The following is a 21,876-nucleotide window of genomic DNA, read 5'->3' on the forward strand; positions in this document are numbered from 1 at the left end:
AGTAAAATATAGGTAGATAGATGAAATGACATTTTTTTTGTTTCTAGTACGAAACGATGAAAGCCAACGCAAAAGACCATATTACGCGAGGTATTGGTGAGCGGGAAGGTGGATTAATGGTCACTTGAATGCTGAAAAGGAAAAGAGTACAAGAGAAAATAAAATCATACATACAGGCAGATTCAGTCTGTTTTGACTCACTCGTTATTTTGTTTCGTGCGATTCTTCCAAAGGAGTATTCATTCATTGAATGTTGTTTTCCATTCTTTGTTTTGTTGTGTTCACTCTCAATCCCGATTGAAGATGGTCGAGGAGTGTAAAATGATTCATCGTACAATCTCACGATTGCTTGCTGCATTCTTTTCGCCATGATTATTCCAAGCAGATACAAGAGTGATTTACAATTAGGTGTGGAGAAATGAGCGAACGAACTTTTCCATACTTGATGTGGAGGACAGGGCAGAACTAGGATTGGGCGCTCCCGGATTGATTTTCAGAAGATCGATCTTTTCCATTCCGATTTCAGATTTTTTAGATCGATCTTTTGTACTCGGGAAAATCAAGAAAATCCTTTTTTTTGCTTTCGATTTTTTCGATCTTAGAAAAACTTTTTGTAGATTTGTTTTACAGTACATATACATCGATTTTAATCTCACCAAAGACCACTTAACAATTTTTTTAAATATAGTGTCAACATTTGGATGATCGCTTCTTCTACGATTTACTTCCATACAAATGCTGAGAGAGGAAGAACTAGTGGCAGCTACTGAGGGGATGAACTGTAACCAGTTGCTTATAGAATGACTGAACTGAATGTTGACATCAATTACAGACAAAAGATTTTTTTTTAGAGCTGGCGCCAAAATCAAGAATCGGCTTCGACTGAATGACAGGCGGATGGCACGATTGGCTTTTATAGGATCGTTGTCAGCTGAGTTCTGGGCAGATAGCAGTTGTTCTACTAATAGTGTTTTCTCAGTTAATTCATTTGATAAAACGACTGCCTGAACTCACAAGCAGCTCACCTTCCCGATTTTTCAGAATTTTTTAGCACGCTCCCTGACATCCTGACGAACACTTAATTTATCCTGATTTTTCTGAAATGATCCTGATTTTTCCTGATTGTTTCACTCTTTGCATTATTCATAATAAATATACTGGTTTCCATGCCAAAGTTTTCTGTCATAATAGTTGAAGATTAAGTTTGAGGAACAACATTGTGTATGTAGATGTATCTCCCGAGTCATTAATGTAGGAATACGTTTCAGAGTGCAACATTACTCAAGAGAACATTTTTAAATCCACAATCAATATGAAAAGATTTTATATGACGGGCTTAGAATGAAAGGGGTGTAAGTGATCTGATCGATTTCTCTACATCGATTCTCTCTTTTGGTCATAGCTTAGATGCAGATACATTCCCAGCTGTATTTGACGATGTGCAAGATAGATCAGAACCTCAACAATCGGATTATATTGCTTATAAACTTATAAACTTAATTTGGAACATTTTTTCAATTGAGGGGCTTAGAATGAAAGGGGTGTAAGTGATTTGATCGATTTCCCTTCATCGACTCTCTCTTTTGGTCATAACTTAGCTGCAAATACATTCCCAGCTGTATTCGACAATGTGGAAGATAGGCCAGAACCTTATCTATCGGATTCTATAGCAAACTTAAATCGGAACGTTTTTGCAGTTGAGTTATTAACTAAATAAAAAGTTAATGAAGAGAAATCGATCAAGTCACTTACACCCCTTGCATTCTGAGCCCCTCAATTGATTTATTAACTAATGAAAAAGTTGATGAAGAGAAATCGATCAAGTCACTTACACCCCTTGCATTCTAAGCCCCTCATATGTAATTTGTTCGTCTGATTCAAAGTAGAGTCAACTTTAATGATGGGACTATGGTAAATATATCTATAACCGTACTAAATCTCATAAAAATTTTGGAAAAATCAGGAAAAATTCAACAAGTCTAAAGATTCATTCCAAAGCATGGACGATTAATTCGGTGAAAATTTGAATATTGATTTCCCTGCAATTGACTGCAGTGATGCTGTAGTTTAAGAAAAAATATAAACGATCAAAAGGTCAGGCGAAACTATAGCATTTCCGCTTATACGATGATTTATACCATGCTTATTAATTCTTTTACATATCCGATTTTCGCCCGAAGAAAGATATACAGGGTCAAAAACTCCGCAGTAAAAGCTATTCCTGATGAGTTCGATATCAAGAGTGTAGAAGGGAACCTCGTTTATCAAATTATGCGGCCCAAAATCTGAATTGAAGTATTATTTGATTCCTATAATTTTTTTTTCCATTTTTTAATTTACCATAATTGGTACACTTATTACGAATCTCTACGAACAATATTACCTTAACTGATACATGGAAGTGACATTTTCAAACAAGTTTTTGATACAATTTAGTCGATCAATCATCGAAAAATGAGTAAGAATCTTCAAAAACGGAGTTTAAACAGCTAGAAAAAATATATTTTTGTATACTTTTGAACTTAAATCGGGTATTTATTCGCAAATTTGTGTAAGTTAGTATGTCTCTAACTTCCTCCATGTTTGGTACACCTACCCTATATAAACTTTGTTACTATTCGACTGAAATTCAGCTTTTTCCGTATAAAAACAAATCTGCTTCTTTTAACCGCTGTCAGTTTGCTTATTCCCGCTACTGATATTTGGCATCTTCGATTATTCAGTTCAGCGGGGTTGACAATTCCCCAGACCGTTACTCCAAAGCCACCGGTCCACCGGATTACAGGATTTATCGTCTTTGCAATCCAACACCGCGAAAACCATCTTTGCAGGGCTGCTGTCCGGTAATCTTGCAACACGCCCTGATCATGGCACACGTACAACCTTATCGTCTTCCTGGACTACTCTAGAATACCCGGGAATGAAGAATCGGGTCGTCTTCCAGTATCGGGCCGACGATGAGTACATTACACAAATCTAGTCCCGGCAGATGCACTGAAGACGTGGGAGTCCAAACTAAAGGGTGTGTCACATCAAATTGCATCACGGAAAAAACGCTGTAGAAATTCGCCCAGTAGACCGATCCTTTTGAAAATTTTAGACAGTAAAATAAAAACTATTAAACAACTTTTGGCATTTTCTTTTTATTCATACTTCGAGCCCAAGCCCGTATGCTCGCACCTTCTTCTTTACCCCGTCCATAAGGTTCTGTACAACGTCAGGTTGTAGTTTTTTTTAACAGAAATCCATTTTCTCTTGAAGTCCGCCTCCGATTTGACAACTTTTGGGTTCTTCCGGAGGGCCTGCTTCATAATCGCCCAATATTTCTCTATTGGGCGAAGCTCCCGCGTTGGGCGGGTTCATTTCTTTTGGCACGAAGGTGAACCCGTTGGCTTCGTACCACTCCAACACGTCCTTTGAATAGTGGCACGAAGCGAGATCCGGCCAGAAGATGGTCGGGCCCTCGTGCTGCTTCAATAGTGGTAGTAAGTGCTTGTGTAGGCACTCCTTAAGGTAAACCTGCCCGTTTACCATGCCGGTCATCACGAAGGGGGCGCTCCGCTTTCCGCAAGAACAGATCGCTTGCCACACCATGTACTTTTTGGCAAACTTGGATAGTTTCTGCTTGCGAATCTCCTCCGGAACGCTGAATTTGTCCTCTGCGGAGAAGAACAACAGGCCCGGCAGCTGACGAAAGTCCGCTTTGACGTAGGTTTCGTCGTCCATTACCAGGCAATGCGGCTTCGTCAGCATTTCGGTGTACAGCTTCCGGGCTCGCGTCTTCCCCACCATGGTTTGCCTTTCGTCGCGGTTAGGAGCCTTCTGAACCTTGTATGTACGCAGGCCCTCCCGCTGCTTAGTCCGCTGGACGAATGAACTTGACAAATTCAGCTTATTGGCGACATCCCGGACCGAACTTCTCGGATCACGTCTAAACTGCTTAACTACGCGCTTGTGATCTTTTTCACTGACGGAGCATCCATTTTTGCCGTTCTTCACCTTCCAGTCGATGGTTAGGTTCTCGAAGTATCGTTTTAGTACTCTGCTGACCGTGGATTGGACGATTCCCAGCATCTTACCGATGTCCCGATGTGACAACACCGGATTTTTGAAATGAGTGCACAGGATTAATTCACGACGCTTTTTTTTCGTTCGACGACATTTTTCCAAATTTACGAAAAATTGACAGTGAAGCATGGCCAACGTAATCTATACACTCTTATCTGATTATAAGCGAAAGCTGAAGATATAATTCCTAAAAATTAAATTTCTACAGCGTTTTTTCCGTGATGCAATTTGATGTGACACACCCTTTAATCGAGGAAAGATGCACCCAAGAATATTGATTTAAGTGAAATACGGACCCGAACGTAGACTCCTCTGTGATACTCTGTGATGTCGATGGAGGATCCACCATCTTCCAATAAAGAGTCCGACATCTAATTGCATTACGATAAAAACCTCAAATTTTAAATGTTGAGGAAAAACCGAAAGTTGCAAGATCGCTATAATCGCTGTATAGTCCTCGAAGGCAATTATGTTGACTGTGCTACCTTATAAACTACTCAGCCGAACTGTTACGCAACGCTAATCTTTACACAAAGTCAAAGTCGTTCAACATAAAAAATTAAATAAAAATAAAAAATTAAATATCTGCCCAGGTCGGAATCAAATATTCTTACGGAAGTTCCTTATATGCAAGTAGTGACATCGGAAGAACTTCCAACAAGTTCATAGAATTTTGAACAAAAATAGACCGAAAATTAATGGTGACATCAGTTGGGATTGGTGCTTTCAACCCATCTGGCGTTAAACTGAGAGGAACATGGACCGATAAAAATTGATGTTGATTTACACTACTCCTTGGTTCAATGCAGCAGTTCCTGTCGTTACATTTCACTACTCGCGAAAGGCCCTGGGATATCCTTACATGACGAGCAAACCACTCGGTTAATATCGTACTAATTCCGCTTCATCGATTTTGGATTTTTCGAACTCAATATATTCTGCTTTGAGGGAATATCACTCGATCGCTAGATTATTCCACACATCAGCTAACGATTCCCTGCATACTTAAAATGTTTCGTTTCCAGTTGAGATTCCTCATGATCATGAGGAAGTATTGAACCTACTATCTCCCGGGGAAGAGGAGCCGTCCGACGTTCAACGACTGAAAGCGTCCTGGAGCATTTGAAGTATCATTAGTTGGATCAAGATTCAATTGATTAAAATGATAAATCGAAAATATATATGCCCTTTTTAAAACGGGTTCTCGTCTGGCCCTCCATCCACATTATTCATGATTACTGACTTGATTATTACTTGAAGCTGAATAACCTCGAGTTCAGGCAGGTCGCTCACCCTTTTAAAATGAAAAAAAACGTTCAAAGAATAGTGTCTTCCTGAACGAACAGCAACGTACATTGGACCACTATATTAAACTGCTTCAGCACGACCAAGGTGCTCAGCATTCTGCGAAAACAAACGGAATAAATTTTTGTTTAGCAGCCATGACAAAATCAAGATTTGTGTTTTTGGTCTGAAAACATCTTTTTATTTTAGCTTCTTCTCAAAAAAAAACTGTATTGAAATATGGATTAGGTTTATAAGTCTAATTTTTAAGCATAATTTTAGCTTTAGTATCATTTATTGGCATATACATTATTGATTAGATGATGTTGATGGTATCCACGAGGATGCGCCACGCTCCGGAAGGCCTGTCGTCGAAAATTGCGACAAAATCGCTGAATTAGCCGAGAAAGACCGGCATAGTAGCAGCCGTAGCATCGGCCAAGAGCTGGGGATAAGTCATCAAACCGTTATTAACCATTTGAAGAAGCTTGGATTCACAAAGAAGCTCGATTTATGGGTGCCACACACGTTGACGCAAAAAAACATCTTTGACCGTATCGACGCATGTGAATCGCTGCTGAATCGCAACAAAATCGACCCGTTTCTGAAGCGGATGGTGACTGGCGATGAAAAGTGGGTCACTTACGACAACGTGAAGCGCAAACGGTCGTGGTCGAAGCCCGCTCAGACGGTGGCCAAGCCCTCATTAACGGCCAGGAAGGTTCTGCTGTGTGTTTGGTGGGATTGTCAAGGAATAATCTATTATGAGCTGCTTCCCTATGGCCAAACGCTCAATTCGGACCTGTACTGCCAACAACTGGACCGCTTGAAGGTAGCACTCATGAAGAAGAGGCCATCTTTGATAAACAGAGGCCGCATTGTCTTCCATCAGGACAACGCCAGGCCACACACTTCTTTGGTGTATTATGAAGTTGACATCTCGTTGGGAACAAGTCATCGAACAAAACGGCGCATATTTGACTTAAAACAGATGATTGTAACTAATTTTATGAACAAATGAAAATTGAAAAACAATACCGCAGGACTTTTTTGACAGCCTAATATTTTAGGTACACACACAAATGTAATGGCTGTAGTGAATTAAAAGGTAGCATAAAGTTACTATATAGCTAATGCTTAGGATATAGACAGAACAGGTATTTTCCATTTTAATCAAATTAATCAGGTATGTTATTATTTAAATTTATATTTTTCATTCAACCTTTAGTCTTTCAACCATCTGATGGCTCAGCTGATTTTGTTTCTCCCTTTTATTTATTTTAGGCTCATTAGCATTTTAGAACAGCAGCCCGATGTGTCTTGCAGAGTAGAACAGTTGTATGGATGAATCGATCTTATTTCGACCGTGGATCGATCTCCATCGCTGATGATTGTTGCGTGGACGTAATTATTCTGTAACAACACAAAGATGGTCACAATTAGGACCCTGAGTTTTGAACTCACGATCGATCGCTTACTAAGCGAACGCGCAACCAACTACGGAGGCCCCCGGCTCAGCAGATGGTCCTAAAAGTTTTTGTTTTCTACATCTTCAACACCTACGTAGATATCTTCAGATGCTTTTCTACACTCTGTCCAACTTCTATAAGACCACCCTGATTCTATTTCGTTGCAACACAAACAGTTAGAATTTAAACAAGATACATTCATACATTGTTGAATTCTTAGAATAAAGTATTGGGTTGGGGAAATAGAAATATCGTATATTGTCAATATATGGCAACACTTAAACATATCTTGTGTTGTACTTATCGCATCGGGTCATACTATACGGCTATTTAAAGACGACAATCTGTGCTACAAGTGTCGTTTTGACAGTGTTGTGATTGTCTTTTTCAGTCTCAAGTTATAGCGAGTCAAAGATGGAGTCCACCAAGCAAGAAATTCGCCATATTTTACGTTTTTACTACCTGCGAGGTAAAACTGCAACGAAGGCGGCCGAAAAAATTCGTGTAGTTTATGGACCCGATACTGTAACGATTCGCACAGTACAGCGTTGGTTTGATCGATTTCGTTCTGGTGTAGTGGCTGTCGAAGATGCACCCCGTACTGGTAGGCCAATCGTCGTGGAAACCGATAAAATCGTTGAAATCACATGCCGGTCTAGGCATGTGAGCACTCGTTCGATTGGCCAGGAACTGGGTATAGACCATAAAACCGTTTGAAACCATTTGCAGAAGATTGGATTCCAAAAAAGCTAGATGTATGGGTGCCACACGAGTTAACGCAAGAAAATCTTTTAGACCGAATCAACGCCTGCGATGCACTGCTGAAACGGAACGAACTCGACCCATTTTTGAAGAAGATGGTGACTGGTGATGAAAAGTGGATCATGTACGACAACCTAAAGCGAAAAAAGTCGTGGTCGAAGCGCGGTGAGCCGGCCCAAACCATCGCCAAGCCCGGATTGACGGCCAGGAAGGTTTTGCTGTGTGTTTGGGCCAAAAATGATCAATAGGAATGGTGTTGTTTTCCACCAGGACAACGCTCGGCCTCACACATCTTTGATGACCCGCAGGAAGCTACGGGAGCTCGGATGAGATGTCCTATTGCAGCCACCGTGTAATCCGGACCTGGCTCCAAGTGATTATCATCTCTTCCGGTCCTTGCAAAACGCTCTTGGTAATACTAAGTTGACCTCAAAAGAGGCTTGAGAAAACTGGCTGTTTGAGTTTTTTTGCAAATAAATTTTGGGGGGGGGTATGGTTTATAATGAAGTTGCCTTCTGAATGGCAACAAGCTTGCGAACAAAACGGCACATATTTGACTTAAATTGGATAATTTTAAGTATGTTAAATAAAGCGTTAAATTTCGATCAGAAATACGACATTTATTTTTCCCCAACCCTATATATGTAACGTCAATTTCGTTCAAAAGAGTTGTTTGTTTATTTATTGTGTTTAAATATGATAAATTCAGCTGTCCATTTTCTATAAGACCACTTCAAAATTCATAAGTATTATCAATGAAAAATTCAAAACGATCGGCTTATTTACATGTCATTAATTGGTAACCTTGCCTTTTTGACTAATAACCTTAAAAATTTGTGTTGGAATACTATTTACCAAATTCTGCTGAACGAATTTCTCGATATTTTTTTCCATTTTTCCAAAATTGCGACCTTGAGCTCTTCAATCGTGGTGTAAAGTTTTCCCTCAGTGTGGATTCTGCGTACAAGGATCCCCCCTAAGATTTTCAACAGGATTCAAGTCTGGAGAGCAAGCCGGCCAGTCCAAAAAATTAAGTTTTTGTTTCTTAATCCATTGCTTAGTTTACTTGCTAGTATGAATAGTAGCATTTTTTTTGCTGGAATGTGAATTGTTGGTGACGATATCCATGCAAAAACGGTAGGAGAGAGGATTCCAGAACATGTGTGTAATCCTTGAATGATGTGAAAGCTATCTTGAGCTTTCCGGTTGCACAGAATCCCGCCCAAACCATGCACGAGTCTCCACCAAAATTCCTGGTAGAAAAATACTGTTCATTTTTCCGTAAAACACGCCAGTACCCATTGAAACCATGAGGACCATCCAAATCTTTTTTTCGTCAGTGAAGATAACCTATACATTGAAGAACTTTTTGTTATGGTATATAGCAAAATGTATTCTTTTGGAAAAATTCTTTGTCACAACGTACCATGTCCTACCGTCCGTTCATGTGAGCTTTGGCAAAACACAGACGTCTTCCGATGTGAGATGGTGTAAGATGACGAGTTTTAACCTTTTAAGCCCTCTTTACGTGAGTATTGTTTACCAAAATTTGACGAATTGTCACCCGAGCAGTTGAGTTGTTGAATTATTGCTCTATTTGCACATGCGATTTTGAGGTATTCGAAGCAGTGTTAGCTATTTCCCGCTTATCCCGGCCAGAGAGCTTTGATTTACGTGGAGCTCTCTCCTTCTTACCGTATCCTTGAGGATTCGCCAAATAATTGAGCACTCTTTGATGAGATCGTCCAATCCGACGAGAAATTTCTCTGATACCAACATTTTCTTGGTGAAATGCATCGATTTGTCTTTCTTCTCTCTCCGTGAGGACTTTTCCCTTCGGCATTTGCCAGATTTAATTGATCAAAACAACTAAAACAACGGATAATGTAACTGGTCTTATAGAAACTTGACCGTTGAAAATACGAAAACATTCGTTTACGCTCAGCGTTTGCACACACCCACATATGAAAATCATGCAGTATATGGTAGTCACCAATACATACACACTAGAATATGAATTGAAGCATTGTTTGTTTACAATGACACAAAGCAGCAAGATCATCACCTGGTCTTATAGAAGTTGGACAAAGTGTAAATCTCCAAAATCTGGTCCAAGAACACCAGTTTTGATGTATTATTCTTGGCAGATATTACTCAGAAGTAAGGTTCTGGTGTTTGAATTAATCTGAGTGAATTCAGGTGTTTAAGTTTGTTTTGTTCCATTCAACAATCAATAGCAAAACGTAGTTAAAAAGACAGTAAAATAGGATTTCGGTCGTTTTTTAATCCTTCTAGGTTATGTTTAACGACGGATTCCAATGAGACCGGAATTCAGTATTTTCAATGGTTCGAGCTTCAATATTTCTTGAACTGATTTAATCGCTTCTTTTCAATTTGAGCTGTGCATTTTCAATTCATTTGAAAAATAAACTTTCAAAAGAAATGAATTTTGAGTGCACTGTTGGAATTAACATTCTCTGTGCTTTAGTAAGAAGAAGATAAACGATGTTATTTATTTATTACTAGCTGACCCGGCAAACTTTGTCCCGCCCAAAATTTGTTTTTCATTATCACATCCACGTTTTCTTACTAAGTACACGTTCATGGGTTCAACCGCAGAACTGTTCATAGCGTGTTTTTTGGGAAGAAATATCAATAACTTTGGGTGAAGTTGATATTGACAAGTTCTGCATCGCAAAATGTTTGTTTTAGTAAGCTCCAAAAGTCTTCCGAAGACAGTTTGTATGTAGAATTTAAAATATAAAAGTTAGAGCAAAAAAAACATTTTTTTCATGGTGACCGTAGCATAACTTAGAAAACATGCGCTATATCGGTTATTTCAAGAGATAGAAAAAAAATTTGTTCTACAAAGATGTCTCAAATAACTGGAACTACAACATTGTTGAACTATATTTATTTACCTCTATCTATAAAGATAAGAAAGTTTTTTTTGGTCACCCTATTTTTGATAACATAAAAATGAGCGCTCTATCGTATGCAGCAATTTTGTCGAAGAAAGGAGTTTTTGTCTAGAGAATAACTGTCGAGCTCTAAATGCTAATTTCCACTTAAATGCATCTATTTTAACTTAGAGAGCAATCGCCAAATATACGTTCGAACACGCAGATGGATACATACAACTGCTAAACCACTTCGTTCAAAACCCAACGTCACTGTTAAAAATATTTATTTCATTGATCTTAACGAAACTCAGTCTCTTGCTGAACCTTGTTTTTTTCTGCAGCGACACCAAGATACGTCCTCGTTTTTTTTTATTATTTTCATTTCTATCTACAAGCACCCAGAATCAGTTATAATCTCCTGTGTGTGGCATTTTTTACTGCCTTTCCCAGCCCAGCTTTTCCCTACCCATCAATAAACATCAGCCACTCTCGTCAATCAGACATCTTTTTTATGTACTCCGGGGCGAAAAATGTATCAATCCTCCGGTGATCACACCCCATTTCTTCAAACATGTCATATCTGTAACACTCACGAAGGACGGTGCCACGGAGCCATAAATTCGTGCCGGAGTACCCTAAGCGAATCCTTGGTACCACGAAGATCTAGTGAGACAATGGAGAAAAAAATCATCAAGCGAAGAAACATACACATCAGTGAGAACATTATGCAAATCAAATCGAAATTTTACAGAAAGTTTTTTTTAATTTGTGCCTAGAGTCAACAGTTGCTGGGGAGGCTCTCGTGAATAGTTTGAATTCAGCGCTCGTCCCAAGTGGTAGCCGGGATCATGAATCCGTTAGAGGTAGATACTGATTTTATTCTGTCAGCTCATTACACACTATTACATTACTCCCGATTTCGCAATATCGCTTTGAAAATTGAGTCCATAATCGTCGCGTAAATCATCTTCAATTTCCACCTTTCCTTCCTCTTTGGCTCCTTCCACGGAGCAGCAGTTTCTATTGTGGAGAAGAACACACTTCTGAATAAAATATGAGCGGACAGATGTATGTGAGTAAATCAAAGCCAGTATTAAAACCCATAGTCCTGCCACCGTCCTGCCGTCGATTGCAGCAAATCCGGGTCCTCAAACGGTCCGTCCCGATGCGAGTATGGGTTTGATATGCAAGGAGAAAGACAACATTGCCCAAAAATTGAATTCCATACCAAATCTTCGGATTTCAGGTACACACACCGGAGAAAAGACACCGGTAAAGGTGGTAGGCAGGCAGGCGGCTGACTGGCTGGCTGGCGCAAAAGGCAACATGCCGGCGTGCGGAGGAAAGGAATCAACAGGAAAGAAAGAGGAGGCATATGACACACACAAACAGTTGGACGAACGAAAGAAAATAAGGGGTACGGGAAAACGTCTTCCTGATTTTTCGGGACGCTCTTAAAGGGCCCACGGTCTGCCGGTTTAGTCTGTGATTTGCTGTCGTGTGATCAACTGCTTGAGACGTGTGTTGTGGAAACTCGTTTCGTCCTATAAATTTGCGAAGTCGGAGTAAACTGCGGACGAGAAATTACGATCGTGAGTGGATCTCGCCGTCGGGAACTGCTAGCGGATAGTTGGAAATATATTTTGGAGGTAGGTCTTTGTTTTTGGTTGGACAGTGGTCATCTTGGAACAAATGTTTTGATTTGAGGGGATGAACAGAAAATGTTGACGTTTTAACATCCCAGCTATCCCGAATTTGTAACAGAAGTGTGGCACTGAAAAATATTAATGGATTAATATGTTAACAAATGCATTTCGTCTTTGAATCTGACTTATTAAAATATATACATCATTAAGAATTGCACGAAACTCTTGTGAAATAGCAGTAAAAAGATCGTAGAAGTTACTATTTCTTTTTTTTTCTGTAAATTTTAACTCAAGGAAACACATACGAACCGAATTTTTCATCGTTTATTTCCGTCGATCATTCCCGATTGATAACAGATAACCCAAATTTAATTTAGTGATAGTATCAAGCATTCCTTGGTGTGCACCCGTGGCCGAGTGGTTAGCGTCTCACATTATCATGCCGGGTGTTCGGGTTCGATTCCCGTTCTGGCCGGAGGATTTTTCGTCAAAGAAATTTCCTTCGACTTGCACTGTGGTGACGCGTATTCAAGAGCTTGCCCCTCGGAATACATTCAAGGCGTGTTATTTGGCTTAAGAAATCTCAACTAAGTATTAATAAATGACGCTAGTTGATGCATACGTTGAGACGGCAAAAGTTCCACAGGGAACGTTAACACCATTCAAGAAGAAGAAGATCAAGCATTCCTTGAATTCTACTGAATTTAATAAAGTATTCATTCGGTAACTGTTAACTGTTAAGTTGAAGCAGGGCCAGTTATCGAACGATTATTGTATATTTTATTTACGGTGTATGTAAAAATGTATAGGTTGTCACATATTAGATAAGTTCAATAATTTGTAACTCTAAAACAACTTTCCCCGTTTTGTTGTTTGACCGGAATATACACTCGGGAACTCAAGATTAGTCCCACATTCTTCCAAAGATTTACCTTGAGATTTATTTATTGCTCTAACATCGATACTTGGCAACGATACAGTTTGAACGACACTAATCTTTTGACGATTCACGACGAATATTGTTTCATTGCATTGCACAGTTGATTGATGTTCCGGAGCTGGATGATAGCATATCCAACCTTCACTCGTAAAATATTTGGTGACAATCCTAGCAAATCCGTAGAATAACTTGTTACTTCTTCCGGTTTAGTCACACATTCAATCGATTCAACGTCCAGGAATTTTTCAAACATTTCGAATTGCGAAATACAAATCTTCGATATTACTGATTTTTCCTGTCAAAATCGCACATGCAATCAATAGGGGAACACAAAGATCCTGCAGAATAGGAATCAATACTTTGGAAACGTCAACTAGTACATTCACATTACCCACGCTAACGATTGATTCCGGAAAATCTTCTCAAATGAATTGTATTGTAACACAACTATCATATAAAATAGAAGTAGTCAAACAAAGCTTCATCGCACAACGCTACGAAGTGACAACAACAATCTTCCTCCATGCATAACTCTTCAAACGCTCCTGTTTAATACTTTTGAGCTTTCGTCGCCATTCCTGTGCGATAACATCAGACCCAAATAACATTATTTTCAACTCATCTGTGAAGTTCACCTTCTTCCAGTCATTGGTTGTCCATGATATGTGATCTCGTGCCCAATTAACGTTTTTTTTTTCATGTTCTTCGCAGATATCCATAATTTCTAAAGTGATATTCGACATTCGCAATCGTGTTCGTGAATTTGACTTCGCACTGAATAAGCACGGAATGAGATTTGGGCGATCTTGGATCGATTTTCAGAAGAACGATCTTTTCCATTTCGATTTCCGATTTTTTTGGATCGATTCATTGTACCCGAAAAAATCGTGAAGATAAAATCTTTTTCCTTCGATTTTTTCGATCTCAGAGTTTCCACAACCTGACAAATTATATACACATAATGTCAACATTTGGATTGCTTTCGAGGATGTGAAATTAGTGGTAGTGAATCGATACTTACAAGATCGATCTTTTCTTCTCTGATTTCCGATTTTTAGGATCGATTTTTTCTACTCCAAAAAATTTGAGAAAATAATTCTTTTCTTTTCGATCTTTCCAATCTTTTTGGTAGTAGAAAAAAAAAGTAATTTTGTTTTCCAGTGGACATTAATTTTAATCTCAATTTCATTAACATTAGATCTCTTTCAAGGTTATCAAATTTGTGGTCCTAAACTTAGGAGAAGCAATTTTGTAAGTTTGGTAATTACAAAACAAGTGGTCACAAATTTTATTTACACCATCACATTCACTAGGCTGACAGTGAGAATTGTGGCAAGATGGGAGGGTGACATCAAGTCCAGCTGAAGCGTTCTTTTCTAGAACTGGGACTACCATCAAGATTTCGACTAAATGCCAGACATATGAAACGATTGGATTCACCGGGATTATCGTTAACGGATTTCTGGATGAATACCAGTTGTTGAATTCCTAATGATGATTTTCAATTGATTTATTTAATTAATTAATTCTATGTCGGTTCAATATTAATCCTCTGGAACTAAATTTTTTTGGGCTTTCAAGTTTTTTTTTGTGACCTTTATTGTGAGAATCATAATGAAGTGCCTTTGATGTTTGAATAGAAATGTGAAATGTTTATTACATGTTCAAATAATCAACAACATTTATATAGAATAAGTAAATAAATTAGAAAAAGGGATTCGACTTTTCAAAGATCGATTCTTTGGTACCGTTTTAATCAGTGAATCGTTTCCTGCGCGGTTTAGAAAATCGATCCATCAAGATAGATTTTTTGGGGGTCTCCGTAGCCACATTGGTTGCGCGTTCGCTTAGTAAGCTATCTCAAGGCCCTCATTGACCATCTTTGTGTTGTTACAGAATAACTACGTCCACGCAACAATCATCAGTGATGGAGATCGATCCACGGTCGAAATAAAATCGATTCATCCATAAAACTGTTCTGCTCTGCAATCGGGCTGCTGTTCTATCAATAACTCAACAATGATCATGTCAACTCTCTCCGCTGTCCGGTGGTTTAACTTGGATAATGGAAGAACAGAAAGAATACTCTTGCGCTTGAAAGGCTACTGTGTAAATATACCATATGCAATGGTATAGAAGGAAACTCTTACGCCCAAAAATGACAACTGTGTAATGTGCTAATTATAGATATGATAACCATGTGACATGTACACGATTAAAATTCGGCTCTGTTACAGCTAAAATGCTAATGAGCCTAAAATAAACAAAAGGGGTAAAAAAAGATAGATTTTTTTTTCTAAATATCGCCCAATACTGAACGGAATACTCATTCGCTTTTTGTTTTTCCTTTGATTTTGGGAACTGCTAGCCCTTGGTTTCACTGTGCATTTCTCACAATAACTTCGTCAATCCGAGCGTGCAATCCGAGCATGAGCGTTCCAATCTCTTTGCTGCTGAGAATAAATCGCTCTTTCTTGAACTTCTGGACAATTTTGTCAATCATCCTCCGGAATTTGCATCCCGCCGGATTTGCAACTGTTGTTTCTGTCGAGTTATAATTATGTATTCTCTATTCCGAACGTTTTGTGCATTCCGTTCGACTTATTTCAAACCGCTCGAAGGAAATTCGAACAGAAGTGGAAATGTCAAAATTAGCTAAACAAACGTAAATAAAATTTGATTTCGTGCAGGGTGCTAAAGTTCAAGTTTTTTTTTTAATTGTTTCCGATTGGAATAGACATCACTCGAACGAAAACAAGAATGGATTTGACATTCGGGTAGGGTCGACCGAAATACATTAGTCAAGCCGATCACACAATTTCAAGTAGATCGGAATGTAGAATCTGTGTGCTTAAGATATCACGTAGTTGAACAATTTAAGCAAAATTCAGGGGAATCAATTTGTATGATATGTTAACAGTTCCCGGATACTTAGTGAACTACAACGAAACGAGACGACATATAACGGAAGCTTTCAAACGATGTAATATCAATTGTAAGCGAAATTTACGTGCAAAGCTACGTGTGACAGGAACGGTCTAATTATCAGACATATTTCACTTTGTAGCCCACAGATTTGGGTTGATAAACTTTTGGCATATTTTATTTCCTTTTTCCTTTGTTCATAATATAGTGTCTCGAGGGTAATACCCCTTATGCAGTGACGTTTATATCACTCTCAAATTTATCATTGAAAATGCTTCGTTTATATTACTTTCTGAAACATAAGAAGTAATGTAAAAAGTTACATTCTTCGTCTTATTTTTGATCAAAACATGAGAACTGAACAGAAAAAAATATTTTTAAGCATTCATGCCAATTGTAGTGATCTGCCGTATTCACGGTGCTTACGAAAATACATACTGCATAACTGTTGTTATGCAGTTTATGCTGCATGAAAGAAAAAAAAAGAAAAAGAAAAATTTCAGCCAAATGTCTTCAAGTTATATGAAACGTCAGGATCGACTGTCATCTCGATTTTTTTTTTGTCATAAATCGACTCTCTGGGGCTTTTTTTTGAAAAACGACGCAAAATGTATGATTTAGGGTGTTAATGAAAATATTCATCTCGATTTTTCATACGGGACTTGTTGCGAAATTTGATTCAGACGATAAAAAAAACCTTTGCAAAATATTAGCTCAACAGGACTTCATTTACTAGTGTCGCTGACTTCCAAATTTGACATATTTGGAGGAGGATATATACGCAAAAATAAAGGCGATATACATATATGCTATATTGTATACGCATAAAATGCCGTATATATCGATATACGATGCTTTTTATACTGATATACGATTGAACGCGACAATGCTATATAAAATGAATAGAATGTGCGTATGTAATACTGCATATCGCAATACTAGGATGATCGTTACACCGATGTACGACTTAATTCATCAATGATATAAAAAATCGCGTTTTTGATGTATCCTTTGATTGATATTTTATACGATCGTAATTTGATACGAATTTATAGGTGACCTAGCATGTGAAAAAGTTATACGATTTAATGTTTGCTGGGAGAGTACACACGTGGCAACGAGATATGATTAATTTTTATTTTGAACTTTTTTTTTGCTCTCTGAACCAAATAAAGAATAAAGACGACCGCAACGATCAACATTATAAGGGCTTTTTAGGCCGCATTTAAAATTAAAAAACCCAGTAATTTCAAATCGTCTAGCTACCGCATATACGGCTAATCATAACTCGCCGAAAAATCAAAATCGACATTCCGTTTCTCGTAAGAATTGAAGTGAATATTCATTCGCCTCTCATATTCTCAACTATTTTTCCCTGTGGGTGAAAACGGATGTTTTTTCTCTCAAATCGGTCGATCTGTGCTCACGAAACGCCATTTGTATATATGAGAACATTTTTGTTCATACAAATAGATCAAATGACATTTAGTAGGAGGTAGATATAAATGTTTAAAATGAGTGGATATCTCACACACCTATCTGAAATATGATTCTAGAGCAGTTAAAACCTATACATATAATACGAAAATGAAGCAATTGGTTACAATTGGATTCCTGGTTGCCTATTGTGTTTTAGTAGAAATATCACGAATTTTCTTTAGAAATGGTTAAGTAAAGTTCAGTACTACAGTAATCGAATAATATGAAGTAAAACTTTATCAATTAAAACTTTAAAATTTAACAATTGAAAAAATTCCTGAGGATTTGTTGCCATTTACGTGAAGTGAAGCTTAATTTGCTTAATTTGGATCACCAGACGTCGACACTGTACATGCGACATTCCGGATCTTGATGTGTCCGATTCACACTTTGATGTAAAACGTACTCATTTACGATCTAATATGATTTATTATTAAATGATTTTCCACATAATGTAATACGATTTTAAAAAATTACGATTAATTTAAACCACACGTTTATGTGACTAATGGACTGCAACTGCCTGATGTGCATATTTTATATCGATTAGTTAGGGTGCTCACACACTGTTTGACCGAAGACAAATATTTGACACTTTTTGACAGATAAAATTTGATCAACGTGAACTTATCAAATCCATTCGACACAAAACACCACAAACAAATACTCACTCATTGGATTCCTAGAATATTTTCTCATCTGTTCATCGAATCTGTCGATACACCGCTAGGTTACATTAAATATTTCAGTCGATTTTTTTCCATGTTTGACGTTTAACATTGTTTGCCACTGTTAATAATAGAAGGGTGGCAAACAAAATAATGTTTGTACAAGTTTCAAACTAAAATTTATCTGTCAAAAAGAGTCAAATATTTGTCCTCCGAACTAACAGTATACGGTAACCCTCAGATTTAAGGAAAGCTTATACCCAGGGTTGCCAACTATAATTCTCAAAAATCAGTAAGAAATCGGGATAGTTCATATCGAGTTGTCCAGAAAGTTCGTGCCGATTTTATAGGAAAACAAAAGCATAATTTTTTGAAAGCGGATGTACAATTATATATGCATAGTTTTGTTCCACAATATTTAACCATCCTTTCAGAACATCAATGCTTTCTCATCGATATCTGTTCATAGCATTTCTTATGCTATTCCTAAAGTCGATTTTTTTTTCTTTTAAGTGATTTCCAGATCCGGTTAGTTCAGCTTTTTCTGGATTACATAGGACATATTCTCATATGGTTTTTGAATAATATCTATTGCACTACATATAAGATTTGCTAAATGTCATTCTAGCTGTTGTCCTAGAAGTATGATACTGGAGTGTCTGGAAGTCTCTCAATACTATCCTCAATAATCATTCATTCAATTCGAGTTGACGGTATTGAGCTTCGCATTCTATCATTCTGAAGCGACAATCATAATGGATTCCTCAGGTTCAATAATTGCATTATTGGAATAAAAAAGTATGAACGAAATTATACTTTTCCGTATCGACGTATTCTGTATTCTACGAATAAGAGGAACTCGAAAATTCTGAAAAGTATTAAACACTGTATATAATGAATTTATATTATATTGTTTATATTGTTTTTCGTCGTTTGTAAACATATTGGGTTTACAATTCGAAGAAAATCTACATTCTATCACTTATTTCTCATTTATTTTCGATGATTTGCAACCATCCATCAGTCCATAACATATATATCCAAGCTCATCCGCATTTTTGGAATGTGCTCGCAAATTTGCTTAAGCAAGAGACATAACAACATGTAATTAGGTTCATTCTAAATTATTTGAAACTGCTTTCGGGCATGCAAATCTGATGTAATATCCTTCTTCTACATCAAGCTTTTATGAATGTCAATAATGTACCTCCGATAACGCTGAATGCTTCGGAATAGATAAACGATAGACGTACGTAAGACTAAGCATTATACGAGTGCGGAGAGCTTTTTTTATGTAGACTTTTATGACAGCTCTCATTTTCATTAAAGAAAACTTTGGCAGGGATCCTAGTATACTTATTACGGATAATTTTCATTCTGATGAAGCAAAAAATACAAAAATAAGGAAAAATCATGATCATTTTAGTGAAATCAGGGAAAATTGGGTGTTTATCAGGATATCAGGGAACGTGCCAAAAAGTCAGGGAAATCCTGGGAATTCAGGAAGGTTGGCATCACTGTTTGTATCATAAAATCGATGCTTATTATGCCGAATTACGACTTAATCTGATGTGATGAAAAAAGCCAGGTTTCCACATTTTATACGATTTTTGATGGACACCATGTAAACTTTGATCGACATTATATACGATTGTTAATCGACCTCACCTTATATACGATTTAGATTTAGATTTAATGCTCACCGAAGATAACAATATCACGATACTTGTTACATTGGTATTAAATGTAACCCAACAATGTGATATAAAATGAATTGGATGTTCGTTAATAATGCTGTAATTGGGATATTACGATGATCGTTATATCAATATACGATTCAATCCATCAATGATATAGAAAATCGTGTCTTTGCATTTTATACGATTTTGAATACACATGATGCTTTACATCGATTGATATTTTGTTCGATCGTAATTTGATACGGACTTATATGCGACGTAGTATGTGCAAAAATTATTCGATTTAATGTTTGCTGGGTAGTAGCACACTGTTTCAATAAATGCCAATACAAAGCAAACAGAGCCCAAAACAGGAGAAGTTCGATAATTCTGTCAAAGTTGAGATTTGATCATATGCGTAGAAGGATTCTGTCATCAAATATAGGCTTCTGGAACCTTCTGAAAGATTCCGGATCTCCCCGCTTCTGCACGAATAAATGAATGATTCGATTCGCTCTGAAAATGACGATTGGAAAATTTGGTTCTGCGTGAAGAATAATATGAATAAACGTAAAACGAAAAGAGCGTGTACGAAAGAGGAGTTTTATATTCATTATTCAGCATGAAAAGCGAGCAACAACAATTTGAGCCAGCGTGTTGGTAAGAATTGGTAAGTATGCAGTGAGCTTTTAATGGAACTCTAATTTCTTATGGCAGAAAGATGGGAAAATAGTGAAACATTGATATATTTTTTTTACTCTCAATATATCTACATCGCGGCCACTCTTAGTATATGACGTTACAGCTCTACAGGTGCTGATTATTGAACCCGGAATTCTGTTTTTACCGTATTCAAAAATCGCATGTATAATGTATTGCAGTCCTCTAGTTTCAAATGATCTTTCGATTCGCGCCGAAAGCGTAATGCAAAGTATTCAAATCCAGAGTGGTAGACACGATACTTCTGAAGTTTGTTACATGTGTAAATACTATACTACATTCTCAAATTTGTTATTCAAACAAATTTGGATTGGGAGGAATTTGTGATGAAGAGCTACTTGGCCAATTACGACAAAACTTCCCCTTCTGTTTTTGTTTATTTTCTCTCTCTTTGTCGTTCACCCCGGACTTGTTTGACCATAAGATGGACAATGAGGGCTACCATCGTTATACACAACCAGTAGAACACGTTTCTCGAAAAATATAGGACAATGATGTATTTCGACCCAGAAAGCAATTCATTCAAGTGAGAATAAACTACATTCGATAATTATATTTCATGGTTGTTTATAGGTGAATCAGGTTGATTTCAGTTATTCGAAGCCATGTAGAACATTCCGAAGATCTGGTACCCCTATCCAAAACAAATTCTGTTTGAAAATATTATTTTTATGAGGCACTATTGAAATATTCATGTGTTCTGATAAGTATTTTTGTTAAGAATCATGTTGGAAATTGCACCAAACGTAATGCATTCCACAATGAGAAAGCGAAAATTGTGATTGAGCAATTTCAATTGAATGCCATTCACCTGATTGATTTTTAAACAACTTTCCTAATTTCTCATTTGCCGCACGTGGTTTCCATCGCTTTCAATCAAACCAAACTAGTTTTTCAGGGGCCCCGCTGGCTTATCGTCCCTAGCCCAACTGTGTGTATTGTGTGTCCTGACTGTCACCGATAATCCTTTTTTATGGGCTTTTTTCCCGCAGCGCCTACGGCTACGGATTTCACCATTCACTTTCAACTCGAAGCGCAGCAATCGAATCGAAAACGCCCCAAATAAATAAACAGACGAAAAAAAATCGCCTATCATCCAGCCGGATCCTCCCTTGCAATAGTCGAATAGTGAACTTTTTTGAAAATTCCTAGCACATGCGGTGATCATCGAACAATCAGAGCAAAAACGTGTTTCCATTTCACTCTGTGAGAGCAGGGTTAAACGGGTGGGACGTGAGCGCATTTAATGCTGCCACCAGCGAAAGGCCATCGGATTTCGCCTGTGGCACGTGGAGTGTGCGATACTCTATCATTCCGATCTGAAGATGGGAAG

General features: G+C 37.7%; 1 protein-coding gene across 4 annotated transcripts in view; it reads left to right on the plus strand.

The window, feature by feature from the left end:
• The window catches only part of LOC129768409 (uncharacterized), a 229,107-nt gene that overhangs the window by 176,850 nt on the left and 30,381 nt on the right, over positions 1 to 21,876 (plus strand). Inside the window, exons 1-2 of one of the 4 annotated variants that reach the window (XR_008741673.1) lie at positions 11,909 to 12,135; positions 14,969 to 15,336. The exons of 2 other annotated variants lie outside the window; for them this stretch is intronic. The gene's annotated coding sequence lies outside the window, so the exon portion shown is untranslated. Of the gene's footprint in view, positions 1 to 11,908; positions 12,136 to 14,968; positions 15,337 to 21,876 lie in introns of those variants that run through there. One more of the 4 variants, XM_055770052.1, reaches the window with a different exon arrangement.

Source organism: Toxorhynchites rutilus, chromosome 2, assembly GCF_029784135.1.
Source record: "Toxorhynchites rutilus septentrionalis strain SRP chromosome 2, ASM2978413v1, whole genome shotgun sequence".
NCBI classification, from domain to species: domain Eukaryota; kingdom Metazoa; phylum Arthropoda; class Insecta; order Diptera; family Culicidae; genus Toxorhynchites; species Toxorhynchites rutilus.